Genomic DNA, 25,074 nt, shown 5'->3' with positions numbered 1-25,074 from the left:
ATAAACATATCATACATAATATAACATATACAATCAATCAATCAATCAATCAATAATCTTTATTTGATTCTTTCAAAACAATTGTAAAAGCACAGAGAATAAAACAGGGCATGACATATCAGAAAAATAAAAAAATTCAGCAAGTTACGTAGGTGAACAGCATTTTTTAAAAGCTCCTAACTGCAAGACACACTGAAGGTCTAGACAGCATATGCAAAAAATAAATGTTAGGTTTGTGCTGATAAAAAAAAAAAGTGATTTAAGCACAAAACATGCATTTGAAAGTCACATAATACTTACAAAAGAGTATATAATGCATCAAAGGAAAGCCCAAGTGGCCCCTTGAAGTGCACAACTGAACTTTAGTGAACAAAGACCTTACAGGCACACTTTTCAGATGAAGTAGATAGGGTTATATCCCACTGCAGGTTTAGCTAATAACATAGCCATGCTGACGCGCAGTGATCGCAGAAGAATTTACTCCCCAATTTCGATTCAACAACCATTGTTGTGCTGGTGAGACACCATCGACAATCTCTCCAACTGAGGTCGACTGAATCTTTGACTTGGCAAAGGGTGTAGTAGTCAGAATCATTCAATAACAAATCAATTACATTATACCATAAACAATTCTAGACACCATAAAAATGTAACACTAAAATAAACTCCAAACTGAGTAAGGTTTTAAAGATTTATTTCAATCCCAAAATCAATGTCACATATGTGGTGCACAAAACTAAGTTATAAACATACATGAAAACCATAGGCTGACTGAAACGTCTGAAAATATTCAACGTACTAAACATCAATATTGTTAGACACTCCAAAAGAATAAAACAGATTAGCAACACTACAATATGTGCATGATTATTAACATTCAAAGCAGATGATGATGACATCAGTAAATCATCGAAATACAACGTAACATTCAATTTCAGATTTCAGGTTTCAAAGCTAGGGCATTCCTAATACTAACCAGAATTGGGACTAGAATGTGTGGGAATGGGCTAATGCATGCGGCCAAAAGCAAGGACGGTCACTTTCTTCTGGTGTCTATTGACAGCAGCATCCGGACAGTGCAGAACATGAGCTGCACATAGGACAGATTCAGCAGTTCAGAATTAGTTGGCCTTATCAGTACTGAACCACGTAACAGAATAGTGCAGTTAAGACTTTGTTGAGGAAACTCATCAGGAAACTCAGAGAGGAGAAATGTGACAGCAGACAATACAGAAGTGGATAGCTTTGAGGCAGGATGAGAACTAACTCCAAATTTCAAAGACTCTCACTAATTAGAATAACCAAAATCCATTCAATTGGTCCTTCATGTGTGTCCACTTCAGACGTCGGATTCAATATCCAATGGTTAGCGGTGGTGCCACCAAATTCTGATACTTTTAAGAATCTTCTGAGCAAAAGTGCGTTGTCATCAGGTGTCTAGTTATTTGTCACTTGAGATCATTTCTCACGGCACACAATAAACTAACAGATTTCCTGTCCTGTTCAACAACTAGAACAAAGAGTGTTACATTATGGCATCTAGAACATGTCCCTCACCTACACTACAATAGGACACTCAACATTCGCATTAACAACCTAGGGAAAAGAGTCCAGGTCAGAGATGAGAGAATAAACAAGTGATTTTCCATTACTGCAGCAAAAATAAATCTCATCTCAGGCCTAGTCAAGGCAAGGAAGCCTTAATACACTTTAGTACATTTAATACATTAATAAACCCATTGAGCACCTTAAAATTCATATATGTAAAGCACATTATTTAATTGAAAACCTTTTCATAACATGTTAGAACTAATTTTAAACCTGCATTTTTTTTTCTGCACACACATAGTTGATATTAATGAAGCTCATGTATTCAAATACAAGTATGATCAATTCTTATTCATTTAAACACTTCAATTATTAATCTCCATATTTAATAAAACATGCTTAATGTTAATTCAGATTAGTATTTTAATCTAAAATGAATGCAAAACTCTCATGTTAAAACATGGTGCACAATACGAATGGTGGCCATACGGTTCACCATAATTCAAACCTGCACATTTCACAACTCATGTTACTTTCTCAGTTCGGCCTAGGGAGTGACATAAATAGTTTTTTACCTTTGTTCCATATCACTTAAAAATCAAATACTTTGAAGTAAGCAAATCTGGTATGCCCAGAGATTCCATAATTTCCTTGATATATCTTAACCATTAGTTTTCATGGCCCCAGACAGTCAGTTATGTCCTAGGGATTACGATGGGCCTGCTGGTTTCTCCACAATGAAATCCAAAGGAGTAGCAGAGTCAATTTCAGGTGGTCTTCAATGTAATTAAGCCCAGCTCCTCATGTTTGAAAAAATCCATACTCAATGGTGTGGTCTCCCAGCAATGGCCTACAAAATCAGTTCCCTTCCTGCTGTAAACTTGCACAATTTTGAAAACGCCAAATAGCAGCCCCATAGATCATGACTGGGACCCACTTCTGTTTAAAGATTTCTAAGATAGGTGACAGAGGTCTATTACCCACATTTCCAGCTAACTCAAGGTCACCCCCTTCAGACTGATTAAAATAGATAAATCTTTGTGAAATGCAAGGTAACCAAAATCTCTGTGCATCAAAGTTCACTCCCAACTACGAAAATAAAAAATTAATTTACCCGCATAATGGGCTTTACCTTGATGGTAATGGTTCTAACCTTGGATTGCTGATGACCACATACCAAAGAATGTGTTTTAAAATGTTGGTCTCAAGATCCAAGTTGTCCATAAACTGAACAAAACTGTCAATTAGACCACTAGACAGTTAGGGGTACGCACAGTTAAAACAGCATCATCTGCATAAAGCATAAGCAGTGCTGGAAGAATCATGGAGCCCACCTTAGGATGGTCTTTACCATTTGCAATCAGAAAATTATTGAAATACTAGTATTATTATACAAAACAAATAAAATGAGGGCAAGGACACAGCCTTGATCAACCCCTCCAGCTAACCTGAAGGGTGCAGGGTATTCTCCTTCCAGACCATACTTCACAAAGGCAGTCACCTCGCAATGTAGGGCATGTATAAAGTGCACAATGGAATAAGGTAGACCCATCTGCAGCAAAATGTCCTACTGTTTTGTCGGTGTACTCTATCAAAGACACTGGTAGGGTCCATAAAGGAAAAGCAAATGGACCCCTTTTTTGCGGTTGTGAACTTTTCAATAATTCAAGAGGTCCAGACACTGCTCTTGGATTCCCACTCATTCCCTATAGCCGTACTGCATCATGTAAATTACTTATTCTCTTTGATCCAATCCTCAATCCCATGAAAAATTATACGCATCACAACTTTAGCCACTAAGGGGGTCATTCCGACCCTGGTGGTAAAAACCGCCAGGGCCGGGGTCCGCGGGAGCACCGCCAACAGGCTGGCGGTGCTCCTTTGGGCATTCTGACCGCGGCGGTACAGCCGCGGCCAGAAACGGAAAGTCGGCGGTGTACCGCCGACTTTCCGCTGCCCATGGGAATCCTCCATGGCGGCGCAGCTTGCTGCGCCGCCATAGGGATTCCGACCCCCTCACCGCCAACCTGTTCCTGGCGGTTTCGACCGCCAGGAACAGGATGGCGGTGAGGGGTGTCGTGGGGCCCCTGGGGGCCCCTGCAGTGCCCATGCCAATGGCATGGGCACTGCAGGGGCCCCCGTAAGAGGGCCCCACTTTGAATTTCAGTGTCTGCTCAGCAGACACTGAAATTCGCGACGGGTGCTACTGCACCCGTCGCACACCTTCCACTCCGCCGGCTCCATTCGGAGCCGGCTTCATCGTGGAAGGGTGTTTCCCACTGGGCTGGCGGGCGGCCTTTTGGCGGTCGCCCGCCAGCCCAGTGGGAAACCCAGAATGACCGCCGCGGTCTTTTGACCGCAGTACGGTCTTCTGGCGCTCCCAGCCAGGCCGGCGGCTACCGCCGCCGGCCGTGGTCAGAATGACCCCCTGAGTCTTTTAGGGAGATAGGTCTATAGCACTTTGGTTCTTGTTTATTCCTTTTCTCACAAGTTGGGACAATAGTTACCATCTGCAATGAGACCAGTGTGCTGGTCTTGACAGCAGCTTTCACGATATTGGTTATTTTAGGCCCCCAGAATTCAAGATTTTCTTAGCACAGATCCATGGGGACCCCATCGTGTTCCAACGATTTATGAGTTGCACTAATAAAGATAGTCTCCACAATCTCTTAAAGCGAGAAGTTAATATTCAGCAGAAATATTGAAGGGGCCTTCTGCACAGCATCAGCACCATCTACACCAAAAGAATAAATATAACTAAAATGTTCAACCCAGCCTTGAGCTTTTAAATTGGTGCAGTCATTATTAAATAACTTGTACTTAATGCCCGAGATATTACAGCTCACCTGATTAATCAGTAGCTTGTCCGAGCATGCAGTTGGGCTAAGTTGAACTATATTATCATCTGAACTAATTCTTGCCCCCTTTTCACTGATGGAGTTGTTATTCAGTCAATCTAATTCATTCAGATTTGCAACCCAAACCATAACATGCAGATTCAATTGGGCCATACCTTTGAGCCGTGGGAGCGAGTGAAGGGTTTGTGATAAATAAGAGGTGTATATTAATAGAATAGCAAAAGCAAGCTAATTAAAACTGGTATGTGTATTAGTGGCAACTTGATTGTACAAGATTAAGCAGTCTGCCAAATAAGGGTTTTTATATGTGATTACCTCACATTTACCCCTGAATTGTTTGTCACTAGGGTCAATCAAGTCCACTCTTCGACTGAAAAGTATATTACTATAATCACTAAGATGGAAGTCAGTATACTTGGAAAGTTAATGACACACTCTATTTTTAAGTTGTGCTGTAGATTCTCCCATGGATGATGTTAAAGGTGGGATATTTGACTTAACCACCACCGAAAAGCAGTAGCCCAAGAGGAGGTTAAATTGATGGCATAGGTGTGAATTTCCTCTACCCCTCAGATCTTAACAGTTTCCCTTGTTTATCAGTGTTACAAGGTTACAAGTTAAACTGGTGGTTCACTGTAATGATGCTTGGAGTTGAGGCTGTTGACTGGCCCCAGAGGTGCACAATTAGATGGAGAGGTAGATTCTGTGAATTTGTTAGGGCTCATTTGAAGTAAGGGCTGCAGACCTGCAAACGATGGTTGAGCACCAAACTGCCCCTGCATGGTGGACCTAAGTGGCAAATCAAGGCAAGAATGCTTGTTCATGATTTTATCAATAGGCAGAGTTCTAATCAATGCAGCTTCTCCACCCAAGGGGCTAAACAAGATTCAACAACTTCGTTGGACCTGACCCTTTTTGCAGGGTCACCCCCAAATGTTTTGCCTTCCTCTTCCAATTTTTCTGACCGGTTTTTGTTGGCTCTAGGACTTTGGACACTTTATCACTGCGGATCAGTGCTAAAGTGCATGTGCTTTCCCTTCTAAACTTGGTGTGATTGGCTTATTTAATTTACCAGTTTTCCCTTGCACAGTGGTATCCCTCATACTCAGGGCCTGTAAATTAAAGTCTACCTAGTGGGCCTGCAGTGCAGCTTGTGCCACCCACAGAAGTAACCTTGCAAACGTTTCTCTGACCTGCCACTGCAGGGCCTACATGCACAGTTTACTGCCACATGGACCTGGCATCTAAATATATTTACTAGCAACTATCTTTTTAGACTATATAAGTCACCCCTAAGCTAGGCACTAGGTAGCCTTGTGGACAGGGTGCTGTGTAGGTAACAGGTTGGACATGTGCTTTGTTGTGTGGTCTGTCCTAGTGAGGACCTATTTGGTTTCTTACTGCTGTGAGTGCTTCCTCTCTCATCGGATTACATTAGAAATGCACTTTCATATGGCTAAGTAGTACTTTCTGATCTGAATGGTATTGAGTTATGCTGCTTACAGGTGTAGGTGGATTTTTTATTGCCATTGTAGAAATGCCACTTTTAGAAAGTGGACATTTCTCTGTGCTCATAACTCCAGGGCTTTTACAGCCTGACTCTAATCCGCATCTCAGAATGAGTGCCAGTTCCACTGGGTGCATACTTTCCAGACAGCCATCACACAGGAGGGGCTATGTGTGACAGAGGAGACATCTGCATACCGATAGTCTTCCTGGGCTGGGGAAAGAGAGGGTCGTTCACACCCTACATGTGAATAGGCTGTGTCCTGCTCTCACACAGTTGACTGATTACCCCCTACTGATGCCTGGAGCCAGGGCTGAGGTTATAAGGGAGGGTTGTGCAGTTCTGAGGATTCTTTTGAAGTGCCTCCTTAGATCAAAGACTTTTGGAGTATAAGTACAAGGGGTTGTTCCCCATGTTTTGGAACAAAACAGAACAGAGACATTGTTGGCCACTGTATGGACTGGACGCTAGATGCTGCTGAAAGGACTCACCTGGAACCACCTTGGGAATGCCCTGCTTTTGCACTGACCAGTGACCTGTTAGGTCACAAGAGGGACTTCCATTTCTTCCTCTGTGCCCTTGTGCTGGCTTGCGTGCCTGGGCCCTGTCTCCAGAGGCTGGGTGGAGTGATCCCTGCCTCCCCTGCATTTCTGTGGATTTTGGTACTGCTCCCTTTTGAGGGGCATGGGTGGAGTGCCCACCTTATTCTTGTGAAGTGCAGAGGAGAGCGCTTTATTAGCACCAAGAGTGAGAGGAACACTTAATTCCTTAAACACAGCACATGAACAGCGCTTGATTTTGATTACTTTGAGTTTTGCTCACTCGGGCGCAAGGAAGCACCCCTGTGTCCCTGTGTGTCGCCCCCCTCTCTGACATAGGAGAGGTTGTGAGGAGCAGTGAATCCAGTGAAGACAAGTGCACTTCGTGTGGTGCTCCCGGAGCACAAGTGGGCCCTTCTTTACTGTGTGGAGTCACCACCGCTGCCTGAGTCAGGAGAAGAAGGCAGCAGGAGGCCCAAGAGGACCGGAGGGTTTGCTCCTGTGAAGCTTAGGGTCCCGAGCCCGGAGACTCGCCCTGCCAGGCCGCATTGCTGCAGGAGACATGTGGTCTCCAGGGGCGCCAGGGAGGCAGGTGTCCTTCTGTGCCTCGCCAGAGGAGAGGCAAGCCTCGACTGAGGCCCTGCCCAACTAAGGGTTGCTGTGTGAGGTGGCCCCGATGTGAGGAGTGGATTCACATCCCGCACAAGTGAGCTGAATTCTTTGCCTGATTTCCCCCTCCCCCACAGCAGAAGTACCAGAGGCCGCGGGAGGGTCTGGAGTCGTGAGGGTGGGCCCCTTGCTGTATCTTTGGCTGCAGTGTCATTGGGCTGGCAGGACAGGGAGGAAATCCATGACAGAGGTCCTGTGCCTGCCAAGCCCTCCTGGAAGCGACAGTGAACCATTCCCAGAAGCACAGAGGTGCTGCAGCCTTCCTGTAGGAGGGGGTTAGTAGTGATTTCTGCCCTCCTGATTGTAGCTACATGTCATACTAACCAGGTTGGGGGAACACATATATTCCCAGGCCCCATTGGATGTGTATTGTGGAGTGTATTTAGGACCCCTGCCTTTGGGAACATTCCCTTCTACGTGCCTTTATCTTGGTTGATAATGCTGGTCTGCCATTTGAGACTTTTGCATGCTATATGCATTTACTTTGGTGATAATGATGAACTGACTACTGCCTGTTTTGCAGAGTACTCGCAACCTATGTGATAATCTGATAACTGCTTGTGTAGCAGGGTATTACTGATACATGCCATGTTTGGTCTAAAGATGTTTTGTACAATACAGTTTATTTTTATATGGCTTGTTGTGGAGTTTTCCTTGCGGTGTATTTATTGTGTCACTAGTGTTGTGAGTGTTGTGCAAATGTTTTACACATTGCCTCTGGGACAAGATCGTGCCAAGCTATCCAGGGTGTAAGCAGGGATTATCTTGGGTATGTAGCTCTCTTGCCTTGACGAGAGTTACAGTACCGGCCTGGCTGGGATGCCTACCCTAGCCAATCCCTGAACCCCATTTCTAACAAAACTCCTTTAACTTCCCCATCATCACATCATCAAATAAATAGGTAACAATGTGTAACATTCATTATCTTCTTGTAGTCTGCATGCAGCTCGACATAATTATTCCTAAAATTCTCAACAGAGGACCTTTATAATCTAATCTTTCTTATACTGCATTACTATGACACAAATCATTTTTATCTTCAGAGACATGTCCTTCTGGATAGCACAGTCTCACTTTTATATTGATCGATATTTATAACATGAAAGCCATAAAAATGTTAACTTTTTATTTGCAGTTAGTTTCCAAAACAAAAACTGTTGGATAGATTTTTCATTCTTTAACCCAGCACAATGTAGCAAATCACCTTGCTGCCATGGACTGCATGAAAGGAAAAGGGCAGGAAAATGCCATATTTACCATTATATGGTGCATTCCTGCCCTTTCCCGGTGCTGACACACTTTTGGCTGCCTAGACTAATGCATACACCCTTGTGTCATGTCACAAGGGTGCCTGAGTTGTAGGCAGGATTGTTTTTGTGCAGAATGGGACACCATCCAGCATAGAAACAATCCTGAGAGGCATTTTCCTCTTTCAGTGTGTGCTACACAATGCAACACATGTAGAAAGGAAAACAAAAACTAGGAGAAATAACAATATTTCCCCTCATTACGCCTCACCTGGGAGGGCATAACCTTGTGACGTATTGCCACATCAACTACTAATGGTAAATCTGTGAATGTACCCAAGCTCCACCCATGGAATACCTCCCTGCCACAGAGTAACACAAGGCAATGATTTGTGCTGCCTTGTGTTACTCTAGATTTATCAAGCCATGCTGGGCCACACAAGGTGGCCTTGCAAAGTTTGATAAATCTCACTTAGGTTTTGCATCGCCTTTGCACCCCCTTGTGTCTTGTGTAGCACAAGGGTGACACAAAACCTTGATAAATATGGGCCTAAATCTCTTACCAAGGTTCAAACGTTCTTCAAAAATATTACCAAATTTATTCAAGTATGTTCAGTTTTCCAAATAAATTGATGTAAACAGGTAGTCATGTTATTGAACAGTTCAGTTCATAAAGGTAAATGCAGGTACAAAACATTTTCAGCTTGATACCTACGGTACAAAATGAATCTTCTTTAAAAGTGGGCATTACTGTTTACAAGTATTACTGTAAACACAAAATCTCTCTCTAAAATTTAAATCTAAGAAAGATATGCAGGCACACTATGAAAAAATCTAAAATGTATTCTCATAATTCAAAAATTATAGTTCCATTACTTCATCAGGATATAATTCAATCTTGATCACCTTCATTGCCAGTTTATGTATATTCGTGGATGTTCCTCCAACAGAAATAAATAGTCTCTCAGATCAATGTCTCTTCGTTGTGGTTCAATCTTTGTTAAATGTTTCCATTCAAGTGCTGTGTTCCTCTTGTTTGGCACTCTTCTTTCGTTGATCTCAACTCAGTCTTTTCGCAATCGCTCTTATTCAGATGTGTTACTTTTTCAGCTTTTTTCTCTCTATGTTTCAAACTGTCAGTTCTCAGCAACATTCTTTTTTCCTCTCCCACACCTTCAGACCAATCAGTTTGAATCAATCTTTCTTCTTAAGTCTGATGTGTTCCACTTGCCTTATTTTCATCATGAATTGCACAACTTTTAAATGGGGCACCTCAAGTTGCTCTTAGGATTTTCAGGGTTTGAGGTTTAGAATTTTGAGTTTCATGTTCGATTTTTTGTTGGTCACATTCTTCTTGAATTATTTGTTCTCCTGTGCATCCACGTGGTAAACACCGACACCTGGTTGACTAAAATGTTCCTGACCTCAGGCAGTTTGCAAAAGAGGCGGACCTCTGGGGGAGTACTAGAGAGTCTGAGAAGGTACCATTGGAGTGATCCTAAGATGGGTGGTTCAGGATCCCCCTAGCAGAGTGTGGGTGGTATACAGTGACCTAGATAGGTCTCAGTATAGTGTGGGGGGAATGGGCCCCCCTACCCCTTGTAAAAATGGGGGAGGTTCTGGTAGGCGGAGGCCCATGGCATCCCATTCCCAAACCTGGTGCTTTGATTGCTCCCAGGTGGGGCACAAAAAAGGGGTCCTAGTTTGCCCCAAGACTCCATGAAGAAGGCCCATGTGCCCTAAGGGGAGGTAGTCCCCAAGGGCAGGTAGTAGAACATGCCCTAGCCTCTTTTAATTGGGATATGGACTTGGAGTTTAGATTGGTGATCCATGAGGATGGAAGCCCCCATCTCCATCAGGTCAAGTTGAATGGGGTCCCAGTCACTGCTCTAAGGGACACTGGGGCCAGTTGGACCATGGTCGTGGAAAGGTAATTTTCCCCAGAGCAGTAAACTGGTCAGGTTTGCAGGATAACACAGGACCAGGGGCAGATCCTTGTGGGTTGGGGAGGTAACTCAGAGGAAGGTCATAGTTAGTCCCCATGTGCCCAGAAGCTGCATTCTGGGGAATTAATTTCCACCAGTGATGGAAGAGCTGCGAGTTGCAGCCACCCAAGACATACTGAAAGCTCAGACAGCTGGGCATACCACTCCCAAATGGAGGATATAGAGGCCCAGATGAAGGGGCAGAGGGAGGAAGAACTCACCCTTGAACCCTGTTCAGCCTGGGCTGAGGGATCATTCTCAGGGTACCACCCCGGGACTAGTTCGAAGGAGAGTGGAAGATGAGTGTCTAGCACCTGGGCCTCTTGCCCCCATTCTGAGAAACCTCAGTCAAAGATCCCAGGAAGACTGGGACCTAGCTCCTGACACTGTCAGCTATCAGTGGCCCCTGTTGGTAGTTGTCCTTATGGGAAGAGTTTTCCTTGGTTGGGAACAGAAGTCTGAATCATGGGGTGGAATTGGCCACATCACTTTGTTGGCCACTGTGGTACTGTGTGCCCACTAGGATGCATCTGTGAGGAAGTTAAAGCTAGATGCTGCACAGATGGGTTCCACATATCAAGGGAAGCATTGGGGAAGGATTCCACTAGTGTCAGTTCAGTGATTCAGGAGAGTGTAGACAGAGGGGTCCAACTGAATTCAGAAGGCTGTAGAACTGACAAGTGCCTCTGCAGCAGAGTGCCATTGTCTACATTCTACTGCCTAAGCAGGGACGTTCATCAAGATACAGATTAGTCTCCCCTACCTAAAGGCTGAATTTGCTTTTGTTGGCCCTATGACTCTGTGCACTTTACCACAGCGAACAAGTGTGAAAGTGCTTGTGCACTCTCCTTTAAACATGGTAGAGTTGCTTTACACCTGTCTGGCATATTTAATTTACTTATAAGTCCCTTGTCAAGTGGTATATCATATACCCAGGGCCTGTAAATTGAATGCTACCAGTGAGCCTGCAGCACTTACTGCACCAACCAAGTAAGTAGCACCTTAAAACATGTTCCAGGCATGCCACTGCAGCCAGTTTTTAACTACCATGTCAACTTGGCATTAAAACCCCCTTGCCAATCCTTGAACTCCCCTTTTATTACATAGACGTCACCCCTAAGTTAGGCCATATGTAGCCGAAAGGGCTGGGGCTGTGTAATTAAATGTTTGGACATGTGCTTTCAAGTTTTACATGTCTTCGCAGTGAAAGCCTGCAAATTCTACTGATAATACTGTGAGGCCTACCACCACTCCCATGGGACAATATCAATTATTCACTAGCACATTTAATAAGCTGTGATTTCCAAATGGAAACTGGCAACTATGGCATGTTTGGTGTATTTGGAATTGTGGTGAAGAGTCCTATTTAATGATAAAGTGAGTTTTTTTTATCACAATTTTTAAAAATGCCACTTTTAGAAAGTTGGCATTTTTCTGCCCTTAGCTCTTTTGTGCTTGTAGCCTGGCCTAGGTCACATGACTGGATAGAACTGGATGTAACTGATAGACTTTGATAATTCCACTTAGACAGTTCCAGAATTACGGGATTAGCTGTGCCTCAATAGGCCATCTGCTGACAGGACTGGGGGAGTGGTGCCAAGCACAGCTCTACTTGCACCTGAATAGCCTGTGCTCTGCATTGACATAGAGGGACTAATGACCTCACATTGTAATGGGAGCCAACTTTGAGCCAGGGCAGGTCAGTCAGAAAATTCCATTCATTTCAAAGCCACTGTCTAGAATCTTCTACCACCTTCCAGAACAAGACTACCAGGGCATAAAATGGGGACATCAGACACCAACACTTCAGTACACTTCTGGACCTGTGGATTCTCTGCCTGATTATTTCTGTTGCGCTGCTGAAAGGACTGGCACTCTGCTGGACTGCTGCTCGGAAGCACTGCTGCTCTGCTGGATTGCGCTACTGATTGTCCTGGTGCTCTGCTGCCTTCTGCCTGATGACAAGAACTGGGTCTGTACTGTCCAGGAACACCAGAGGGACTCACAAAGACTGGTTTGCTGACCCCTGTTCAGAGCCACATGGACTTTAAAGGCGCCCTCCATCTTGAACTTACACCAGGTCAAAGCGTGAGTGAGTCCTGAGTCTCCAAGTGGTGCCCCTCTAGTTCTGGACCCTTGGAAGTGGTGCTAAAGGTGCCCAGATAGCTAAAATCTAAAAGTGGGGACTTGGAAAGTTTTTGGCTACAAACTGCTCTGAGAACGAGGAGGAAACTGGGGCCAACCTCCTCACCTGTCTGTCCGGGGTGCATTACAGGTTGGATTGACTTTGCAGCTTCTCTCACTACGTTCTTGTTCGCAGAAGCAAATCTGTTTCAGTGGTCTTTCATCAAAGGGGTATTCTACCTCATGGAGCTGTTTTCCGCTACAGCCCTCCATCGCATCCAGCTGGAGAACTTCAACTTCCATTTCTTAGACTAAGTCCAAATGTAGAAATCTTCTCCACAGTTTCGACCCAGGGCTATCCAGTGATGATGCTCCCTCTTTGGGCACCGTCTGCAGCCTTGCCCAGCTGAACATTACATTCTTAGGACATTTTTCCCAAACATGTTTTTAAGTACAAAGGTAAGCGATGACTGGGCCCAATCCACTTATCGTATACAACCTGAGCTCCATCGCGATCAGCTATATCTTTTTACTTTGACCCAATTTCACACAACTAGATGTCAATGATTTCACTTTGATCTTTTAGAGACTGTTTTTTACTGAAAGCTTTAAAAATGCATAACTCAGGTTCTAATGATTGGATCTTCTGTTATTTTGGTTTCAAATATTGTATTCAAATGTATTCTGTTCTTTTAAATTGGTTTGGGGATTTTTTTCATGTTGTGTCTTCACTTTATTACTGGTTGTGTGATGCATAAATACTTTATACGTTGCCTTGCAGTTTAACCTGACTGCTTTCTTCGTGCCATAGATACCCAGGGTTAAACACTGGTTAATTTAATGACTTTTTGTGGTTCACCATACAAGTGATTGAGGCTCTTGCTTGACCAGAGCTCACACCCCAGTCAACCAACAACCCATGTTCTTGCAAACTCCTTCTTTGGCAATGGTAGAAGTGTTTCAGAATTCAGAGTATTGCAGCTTTTAATTGGAATGTTCTCTAACACCAGAATAATTTGCTAAAACCTAGTTAAGTGACTATTTGTAAGATGCTGCATTTTTGCACATCAATAATGTCTCAGATGAATGTGAATCCAGGACATTAAGTTTGTGTGCCATCCAAACAGTCTCAATTTGAGGAATTATATTCGATGCCAAACAATTCCAACCCACTCCACCCCATGGCACACAATTCCGTTTCACAACACTCAATTCATGCCACTCCATGGTGCACATTTTCATCCAACTCCTCTCTATTTCACAGAATTCCACTCTACAACACTCCCTTACACACAATTCCACTTCATGCAACACAATTCCCTTCCACCCCACTCTACACAATTCCTCTTCACTCCATGTCACACAATTCCATGCTGCATATCCACTTGACGCCACACAATTTCACTCTATTTCAGGCCACACAGTTCAACTCCACTCCAATCCACTCATCACAATTCCACTCCACTCCATGCCACACTATTCCACTTCATAGTACACAATTGCCACATGATTTCCCTCAATTCCATTCCATGCTACTTAACTTCACACAATTGAACCCTCTGACATACAATTCTGCTCCAATCCATGGCGCATCATGCCACTCCCCTTCGTTCCAGACCACACAATTCCACTCCATGGCACACATTTTCATGCCACACAATTACTTTCCACCGCACTCCATATCACACTATTCTACTCCAAGCTTTACAATTCTGCTCCTCTCCACTTTATATCACACAATTCCACCACTCTCTACTCCACTCTGCTCCACATAATTCCAGTTCACTCTTTGCCACAAAATTCCACACTGCATAATTCCACTTAACTACATGACACACTTCATAACTCCACTCCACTCTGCACAATTCCACTCCACTCAGTCTCACAATTTCACTCAACTCCAATCCACACAATTCCCATCTAGTCCACTCCACATCACACAATTCTATGCTTCACAATTCCACTTAATTCCAAGCCACACAATGCCACACGACTCAATATCACACAATTACATTCTACCTCAATCCACACAATTCCACTCCACTCCATGCCACGCAATTCCACTCTACTCCACTTAGTGCCACACAGTTCCATTCCATGCAATCCCACTCCACTCAAGTTCACACTCACCATACAATTCCACTCAGTTGCATGCCATTTCACTCCACTCCACATTTGCCACACAATTCCACTCCACACCACAGAATTCTGCTTCACTCTACTTCAAGTCACACAATTCCATTCCATGACATGATTCCACCCAGCACCAAATAATTCCACTCCATTCCATGCTACACCATGCCATTCCTCTCTGATCCACACAGTTGTACTCCATGCCACACAAATCTACAGCTCACAATTCCATTCCACTCCACGCCACACATTTCCACTCCACTTCACACAATTTCACTCCACTGCACACCACACAATTCCATGCTATGCAGTTCCATGCCACTCCACAATTCCACTCACTCCAAACTCCACAGTTCCATTTAACCCCTGCACAATTCCTCTATATGCCACATAATTCCAATTCATTCTACTCCATGCCAGAGAATTCCATTACACACCAATCCACACAAAAGTCAACTTTACTTCCATACTTGCCACACAATTTCACTCCACTCAACACAGTTCCACTTCAAGCATTCCACACAATTCCACCCCACTCCACACAATTTAATTCCACTCCATGCCACACAATTCCACTCCACCCCTCTACACTCTGTGCTGATGCACAATTCCACTTCACTTCATGCCGTATAATGCCACTCCACTCCATGCCACAGAATATCACTCCACTCCATGCTATATAGAGCCATTCCTCTCCACTTCACTCAGTGCCACTCCACTTTACACAATATCACTTGCTGCATGAGAATACATAAGCACGAGTAACATAGGGTAGTCAGAGGGAACTTACCGATAGAATAGACATAAGGTGGGGGTACGCCAGGGCTGCGTCCATGCTCCAACTCTTTTCACCCTGTTTATCAACGAGGCGGTGCAAGTTGTATCTGATTGTTGTAATGACGCGCCCTCCTTGAACAATCAAAAAATCCTGATCTTATTATTTGCTGTTGACTCCCTTTTGACTTCCAAAACTCCTGTGGGTCTTCAGGTCCTAATGGACAGGTTTAGCTCATTCTGTGTTGATTACGGATTGGAGCTTAATCATAATAAAACCAAACTTATGACCTTGGGTTGTGGCAATACTAAGAGATATACCATCTTTCACAAGGGGAACCCTCTAAGTAAGGTATGTTCCATCGATTACCTGGGGGTAAGAATCAGCAATAATATGCATTGGGAGGCTCAGATTGATAAAAGCATAGCCCTTCTATCGCATAGATCTGGGGCCATTTTGCGTTTTCATAAATCCACTATAGAGAGAGCGGTCGCTCCAGCCATCAAAATCTATTTGGCGAAGGCCCAGGGTGCTGTGGTTTATTGGGCAGAAATTTTGGGATTTTCTAATGTAAGTAAACTCTCTGTGGGGGAAAATAGGTTCATAAGATCGCTTCTGGCATGTCCTCAGAATACCCCTCTGATCCCAATGTTTTTGGACCTTGGTCTTTCGCGTATCTCAGATGTAATTGTCCCAAGACCCCTGCTTTTTTTGGGTTCGCATCTGGACTGCTCCTGAACTAATTGTATATTAGGAGTCCCTCCAAGATATTCTAGATGGACCCAATGCACTTTCTATTCCTTGGCTTAAGCATATCTCAAATTGGCTTCATATTTTGGGTCTTAAAAACGTTTGGAGTCAACCTTACAATCTAAGGAGGGACCATAAGAAACACTTGAAAACAGTTTATTGGACTTATGTCAGGGACAACTACCTGCTACATATGTCACATGGCAGACTGACATTCCAATTTCTTGATCTCAAGTGGTACCCTTCTCTGGAACCATTTATGGATTCAATTTCTGACCTGTTAAGTAAAAGTTTATATATTCAGTTTAGGTATGGATGCTTACCTCTTAAATCTTTTAACAGCATGTGGAGTTCTACTACAACAACTGATTTATGTCCCAGCTGTAATTGCACTCCAGAATCCATAGTACATTTTATGTTTATATGCCCCGCATATAGGACAGCACAGCGGAAGTGGCTATGCCCAATTTGTAGGAATATGGGCATGAGACATTGCAAAGATGCCCTAAGGATTATGATGAGGGATACCTCCACTCTCCTGTTCTGTGCGGTCAGCAAGTTTCTTGCGGCTGCATGGTACATACGCACACGTTATCTAAAAAACTATAATGACTAGTTCTAAGTTTTATAGTTTTAATTATTTATTTCTGACTAATATATGTCTTTTAAGATTACTGTGATTGTTCACCAGTTGTTAATGAGACTACTAAGAGAAATAGGCTTTCAGGGGGTTAAATACAACTTGCGGGGAAGTATGTTTATGATTTTAAGTATTTATGCTTTTATTCTTCTTCTAAGTTATTTCTGATAACATGATAGTTGTGTCCTCTTTTTTTAAAATTGATTTTATCTCTGTATTTTTATGATGTTATTGCTTTGATGGTTGAATATAACCGAATAAAGCTGTGTATGATGATGATGATGACAGTATCACTTCTCTCCACTCCATGCCACACAATGCCACTCCAGTCCCCACAATGCCACTCCACTCCACTCAACTCCTCACAATGGCATGGCACTCCACACCACATACAGCCACTCCACTCCTCCACAATGCCAATCTATTCTATGCTACTCAATGACACTCCACACCTCACAATGCCACTCTCCTCTATGCCACACAATGTAATTTCTCTAGACAACTCAGAAGGCCCTCAATGCCATACAATGTCTCTACACTCCAACCCATACCATGCCACTTCACACCACACAATGCCACACTACTCCATGTCACATAATCCTACTCCACTCCATGCCACACTGTGCTACTCAACTCCACTTCATACAGTGCCACCCCACTTTACTCCACTCGACACAATGTCACTTTTCTCCACTCCATGCCAATCAATGCCATTCTACTTCACTTCACTCCACACAATGGCACTCCATTTCACTCAATACCCCTCCACTCAATGCCATTCCATTCTACTCAATAAGACTCCACTCCACTCAATGCCACTGCACTCCATTCTACTCAATGCCACTATCCCTCATACCACACAATGCCACTTCACTCCATGCCACACAGTGCCACTCCACTCCACTCAATGTCACTCCACTCTGCTCTACTCGACTCAGTGCCACTCTAGTTCACACCACACAATGCCACTCCACACCACACAATGCCATTCCATTCCATGGCACATAATGCCACTCCCCACAATGCCACTCAGCTCCATGCCACACAATACCATGCCACTCCATGCCCCACAATGCCACTCCACACCACAAAATGTCACTTCACTACATAACACACAATGCCACTGCGCTCCACTCCATGCCAATTCTCTCCACTCCACTTCACTCCATCCCACTTCACCCCACTCCAATCCTCTTCACTCAATCCACTCTACTCCACTCCACTCCACTCCAACAAACCCAATAGATGTCATATAGGCAAGCCCTATTGGCTTTGCCAATGCTTGTTCCGGAAAGTTGGACAGGAATTAACCTTAGCAATCTTTCATTTCATAATCTGCATTTGTGTAGCATGTTTCATGGTGCATAGTGTGAACATTCAGACATTCAGGCTGAACACATTTGTATTAAACATTGCACTCTTTGTTTTATTTGCTTAACAAATCTTATCTTAGTTTATCAGAAAAAGTTTATCCTTTGCAAAAAAACATACAGTTTCAGATTGGCCTAGAGGGCAACCTGGCAAAGTCAAAATGTCAGGTCTGACAGGTGACTGTGTGGGCTGTTTTTTGGCTGTTTGTGGAACCAGATTTATGGTCTGAAGTACCAGTTTTTAATGGTGAATTCCCTGACATTACCACAAGCATTGCCAGCAACATGCACAAATACATGCAGTCTTCCATACAGTGCAAGACACCTATACAGCTTGTCATTACTAGGCCTAGGCAAAAAACTTCACGTTGCTCATGGAGTTTTTGGGAATTCCACAACTCTGCGTTCCACCAAGAATACAGAGTTACCAATAGACTGCACACTCCACAACAGAGCTGAGTTTTTTTCCCGTTGGCCTGCGCTTGATGACATTTCACGTACGCGAGCAGTGCAACAAAAGACGTGTAAGATTTTCTACCCTCCCATGATTGCCCACAAGAGTTTGTGGCCACGCCAACGACTTCTGTGCTTCTTTTCGTGTCATAGGCGAGCATGAGTGAGCACAATGACCACGGCTGCAATCTGGAGAAGCTCAAGCAGGTAAATCTCCTCAAAAAGACAATTTTGAGTTCATAACCTTCTCTAATGGGCCGTTCTTGAAGAGTACTTTTTTAATTGACTTTTTTGTGTGAGGAGTACTTTTTTAATTTACTTTTTTTGTTCAACAAGAGGAAGCCCCCCAGACACTTCAACTTCCTGTACCTGTCCATCAGGCTCCTGTCAGTGCTTTTCCCAGCTTCTGGTCACTTTTCACTTGGATTTTGAGCTGGAAGGATCACTCTTTTTGTCTCCTGGATGGATTTAAGGACTTTGTTGTATTTGAGATTTCACAAGTAAGTTCAAAAACACTTGTATATGTTTGTTTGACAGAGAGCATGTGCCAGGATTTATCTGTACTTTTATTTGATTTATAAAATGTATTGTGGTGTGTGGCCTGCAGTTTAAGTAGGGGCCTAGTTATTGTTTTACTTGTAAATGTTCTTCTTCAAAAGAAAAATGTTTCACAGTTCAGAACATTTTCTCCATGTTTTGTAACTTTGCAATATTCATTTAATTCATTATGTTATGTGGCCTAGTCTGCTAACGGAATAGGCCTTCCAACTGTAGGCCCACTACTAGTAATGGGTGCATGCTGAAACAACTGTTTGTGGTGTCTGTTGATCTGAAACATCATTTAGACCATGGATGGCACTGGATTAAATAATTACAAAATATTGTTTGGCGGTATTTCACATTTTTATTTCTGCAAACAGTGTATGATAGGGTAATATATTTGATGCCTTTATATGATGTGTGCTGTTGTAAAATGTCCTTCTTAGCTCATTTAATTTTTGTTTTTGGAATTGCTGACTTAATGCTGTTTTTTTCTCCTGTGCCAATGCCTCCTTTGTCTGGCCATTGTGTGAGAGTGTTTGCCATAGGTCATCATTTGTCCTTGTTCCCCCTGCCACTTGGCCAGAGACCCTTTTTTGTATAGTCAATTATAGTCCTATATGTGTTTTTTGTTTTCTATTCATCCTGCTTGTTGTTTGACCATGCGCTAGTGGCCATTTTGTGTAGGCAGCCAGTATTCTTTTGCCATGGGTCTGCATGTTCTTTCTTGTTGTGGCCTTGCCTCCTTGCCAGTATTCTTTTAGGCCAGCACATGTTCTTTGTTGTGGCCCTGCCTCCTTGCTGGTTGTTGCTGTTTGACCATGTGGCTGGTGACCATTTTGTTTAGGCAGCCAGTGTGCTTTAAGGCCTGCATGTGTTCTTTGTTCTGGCCATGCCTCTTTGCTGGTTGTTGCTGTTTGACTATGTGGCTGGTTGCCATTTCATGTAGGCAGCCAGTATGCTTTTGTTTAGGTCAGGCATGCGTTCTTTGTTGTAGTCATGCCTCCTTGCTGGTTGTTGCTGTTTGATCATGTGGGTGGCGGCCATTTTGTGTGTTATGCTTGCGGCCTAGTAGCTCAATGGTCATTACTAAATGTACTGTATGAACAGATTTTTATATTATATGATATACTTTTTTGCGTTTTTCACCTACACCACTCCTTGCCTCCCAAATCCCACTGGTTTTTCATGGTAGTCCCCTTCCCCTAGTATATCAGCAATTGTATTTTTTAAAAAGTTTACTATTTTTTTATTAATTCATTTAGTAAATTTTATTTTATTCAATTTATTTTTCTTATGCTTTCATTTCTTTCTTAATTTTAGAATTAAAAAAAATACAATTTTATTTATTTTTTCATTTTTTTTAATGTTTCTAAATTTTTTCCAATTTTCCCCATCAGTCCCATGTGTGCCATAGGTGCACAGCTGCACAACATTATTCAAGGACTAATGCTTTTGTCACCAGCACCTCCATGAGTGGCACATGCCAACTTGTTGCACTTATAGCTAACAGTTACATTCCGTATGTTGTAGTTGTTGCTCTTTCTTATTCTTCCTGAGTTTACATGATAATGAAAGTTAATGGTGTGGTTTTACAAATGGATACCCTTTTGTTTCTACTACAAATTCAGCTGCAACAATGCCATGTTTTCACTGATGTTCTTCTCGCATGTTTGCTTTTAGGTGCACAAAGAGAAAGAGACATCACTCACCGTACTGCCAGACAGAAGGCCTGTGCATGACGTGATGCGTGACCACACTCACAACACAGACATCTCTTCAGCTTGTGAAGCTAAGTGTTACTGCCAACTGACAGCTTCAAGATTACCCCAAAGAAAGGTGCTAACAAGAGGCCAGCCAATGATAAGAAGGAGCTTCTTACCACTGGTATGTCACCGCATACCTTTTTTGGACAAAAACATGTGCCTGCTACACTAGGCTCTGGAAGCAAGCTGAGAGCAGCAATAGTAGTTGCTTGCGAAGTAGGAGCAGATCAGGAGGCTATTGAGCTTCATGCTGAGGAAGCCGAAGAAGCCCCTCTTTCACAAGATCCACTGTCTTCTAGATATCCACCATAATCTTCTTAAAAGCTCCCCTTTTGACGATCAAGACTTCACTTGGATGCCTCCTCGGTCTGAGACACAACAGGAGAAGCATGAAGTGAAAAGGAAGGTTCCTGAAAGTCTTAGAGTTATGGATGAAGAAGAGGAGGATGACGAGCAGTCATCATGGATTTTAGCCCAGCCCCAGTGGAGTTTGACATTACCCCATCTTTTGAACCTGCTCTGAGGGATGTGGCACAGATACCATCACCACTGCTGCCGCCAACTTCCATATTTTCAACAGGGCCCTGGCTACGACCTACATCCACAGTCACCTCAGTAGAAGTAGGTACTGCAGAAAGGCAAACATCATCAAAACACCTACCTACCGCCACTTTTTCCAACATTGGCAGTGACACCAGTGTTAGAAAGTTGACCTCCCCAGTTTATGGCTTCTTTACTGTTAGTGAAAAGGAGTCAAACATTGCCATGTGCTCCATTTGCTGAGTGAGTGTTAGCCGGGGTAAGCTTGGTACAAATTATGGTACTGGAGGCCAAACAACCCATTTGAGAAAGTGCCATGCAAGCCACTAGGAGGAGCACCTTAGTGGCCAAAAACCTACAAGTGGTGTTGGTGAAGGTGGGGAGAGCAGGGAATCTGATCCGATCATGGTGGAAGGTGAAGAAGAGGGTGACATTTTTGTTACACAAATCAGCCCTGTTCCCAGCAGTGCAGTAATATTGTCGCCCACATCAGCAACATCACAATGGCACAATGTCAGCTCAAGACACCAAGGCACAGCAAGAACATACAGCGGCTGCCCTTCGGAGACGCATATTGAGTCTACCACCACCTTCTGCTTTGAAGTCGCCTGCAACAGTGGCACCAGTAAAGAACAACATCCAGGCTACTATTACTGGCATGTTTATACAGGAGGGGCAGTACAAACACAACCTCCCAATGGCATATTTGTACAATGGGAAGCTGGCTCAAATGTTAGCTTTGGACATCCTCCCTTTTTCTTTTGTGGAAGGAGTGGGCTTTCTAAAAGTTGTGCAGCTATCTGCCCAAAATGGAAGGTTCCCAGCCAGAACCTATTTTGCCAGAGTTTATGTTCCAGTGCTACATCACAATGTGCTGGAACTGGTTGGGCAATCTTTGCAACAGAGTGCTGTCCACACAATCCACCTGACGATAGACATGTGGACCTGATATGTGAAGGTGTTGAGACAGCTGAAATTTTTAATGGTGCATGAAAGCATGCAAAGGTAGCTATGTTCACCCTGGAGAAATCCCATACAGCTGCATACATCTTGGATGACTTTAACAACAAGGTATTTGAATGGCTGCACCACAGAGGGCTTAACATTGGATTTGTTGCCGCAGACAATCGTAGTAATATAGTTAAGGCCATGTCAGATGGTGGCTATTTCAGGGTCCTGTGTTTGGTGCACTGCATCAACATCATTTCACAGGACTTTCTCAAAAAAGAACCATGAGTCAGCAACTTACTGTCCACATGCAGAAGATTCTGAACTAATTTTAGCCACTCTTTTAAAGCCCGGAAGCTGTTGAGGATTATCCAGCATGATAATAGAATGACAGTTAAAGCACTCAAACAGGAGGGCCAACATGTTGGAATTCCACTTATTACATGTTGCAATATCTGTTTGAGCAGTATAGGCCGATCAATGGAGATGTCATGCAAAGAGGGGATGCAACTGCCATGTACAGTGGCAGAAATATAGTTATGGTCATGTCAGATGTGGCTATTTCAGGGTCCTATGTTTGGTGCACTGCACCAACATCATTGCACTTGGCTGTCTAAAAAAAAAAAACAGAGTCAGCAACTTACTGTCCATATGCAGAAGAATCTGAAGAAGAGCAGTACAGACCGATCAAAGAATATGTCATGCCTAAGAGGGGATACAGCTGTGAAAGGCATGATCATTGAGATAGATCAATAGAGCCTGGTCAAATGCCTGACAGAGATGCTGGTTCTTTTTTAAATTTTCACATGGGAAGTTAGCAATGAGGACTGTACCATGGGCCAAGCAATCCCATTGTTGGATATGGTGCAGAAACAGCTAAAGGGGGTGTCTGAAATGTATGCAGGTGTGGATGAAAAAACAGATGCGCAGGAGTTGGCAGAGAGATTAATCCTTCGCTTCTCTGTTAATACAAAGCTGCAAAGAGACATTGTGTGATACAAACATTACATCTGTACCACAATTCTTGACCCACAGTGAAAACAATGACTGGCCACTTTCGTTCCTTTTTCAGATGGAGATGTTTCAACCTACAAGATGTACATTACTGAGAAATCCAGTGACCTAGAAAAGGAACAGCTGGGAATTAGATGCCCCCTCATGGGCAGAAGTTCTGGGGTGCAGCCTACAACTTCCATAGAGCCTGAGGACAGTGTTGTTGGCTCACAGCAGCCAAAACCATCACCAGCAACAACAACAGCAACAGGAGTCTAGCCACAAAATTTGCATTTGATTGGTGTCTAAAGGCAGGGCTTAAGTCCACTGCAGAGACAAAGGCAACAGAGGCAGAGCAAGGTGGAGCACCAATTACTATTGTGAAGATGGTCCAGGTCTACCTGGATGATCCAACTGGGTTCTATCTGGATCAAAACCCATTGGTGTATTGGTATGGGTAGAGGCATCAATGGCCAGTGCTCAGCAGGCTGGCAATAAAGTATCTGGATTGCCCTGCAGCCAGTGTGTCTGCTGAGCATGTGTTCACTGCAGCCGGTGTGGTTGTCACAGAGAGAAGGACCAGTCTCTCGCTCCAAAACATCAAGAAATTGCCCATGATCAAAATTAATTAACACTTGAGACCCCCAAATTACAGCATACCTGAAGTGCAACAGGAAGTGGATGAGGGTAATTGGTCAGACTCAGGTCATGGTAGTGTGTTAGCTGACCAACTTCTGGGTGAACCACCTGAGTTTGAGGATGAACTCTACTTCCCTGACTACTGAGTAGACCTAGGCCACCATAGAACTTTCATCTTTCTATCGACAAACTGCTTTGAGAAAAAAAAGGATTTGGCTAGCTTGGGGAACATTAACAGTTTGTTTGTTTGTGTCTCACTGACTAATGAACCATCACTGTTTTAGACACATGTATGGCCGGATTGGAGATGGACCAGTGTGCAGTAAAGAAGCTCCCCACCCCCAAATTCCCTTCAAGAGACAATGCCTCCCTCCATCCCATCCCGTGCCTTTCCTTTCTTTTATCCCCTAGCAGGACTGACCCAGATAGTTAATTTACAACTTACTGGCCAGTGTCTGTTTTGTTTTGTGAATCAAAGAGGATCAGCAATGTACTACCATGCTTGATTGGAACAGGTAACTAATGGTGTGCACCGAGTGATATGAGTGATTCTGGTTTTAATGATGAGATGATTTACTTGGTGGCAGATAGTGAGAGTGGGTGTTTATGGTTTAACTATAATTGTTATGCATGATTGTGTTTGTGATTGATTTACAATTTTGGAGGCCTAATGGGTAATCATTTTGTTCCTGAAGATGATTATTTTCCTTCCCCTTTGACACTTAGCGAGATTTGTTTGCCAGTTTCACACTGCTTTGTTTTATGGTTCACATTCCTCAAAACCCGACCAGTCCATTTAGCTAACAAACACAAATCTAGTCTATACAAAAAACTACTCCATGTTTCTCTTGTTGTTAAACACAGATATGTGCTACTGGTCCCTCTATCTCAATTGGGTCAGAAGACTGGGACTCTTAGGAGGAGTTAGTATGGAGTTTAACATAACCTTTATTCAGAGTCATGAGGATGATGGAAGGACTCAGAGCATGAATTGACAACTTCAACATCTGCCAGAAGAAGGACGTTATCAACTTAATGGAAATTAACATG

The sequence above is a fragment of the Pleurodeles waltl genome, chromosome 5 (assembly GCF_031143425.1).
Source record: "Pleurodeles waltl isolate 20211129_DDA chromosome 5, aPleWal1.hap1.20221129, whole genome shotgun sequence".
Taxonomy (NCBI): domain Eukaryota; kingdom Metazoa; phylum Chordata; class Amphibia; order Caudata; family Salamandridae; genus Pleurodeles; species Pleurodeles waltl.
Note: the sequence above shows the minus strand (reverse complement) of the source record.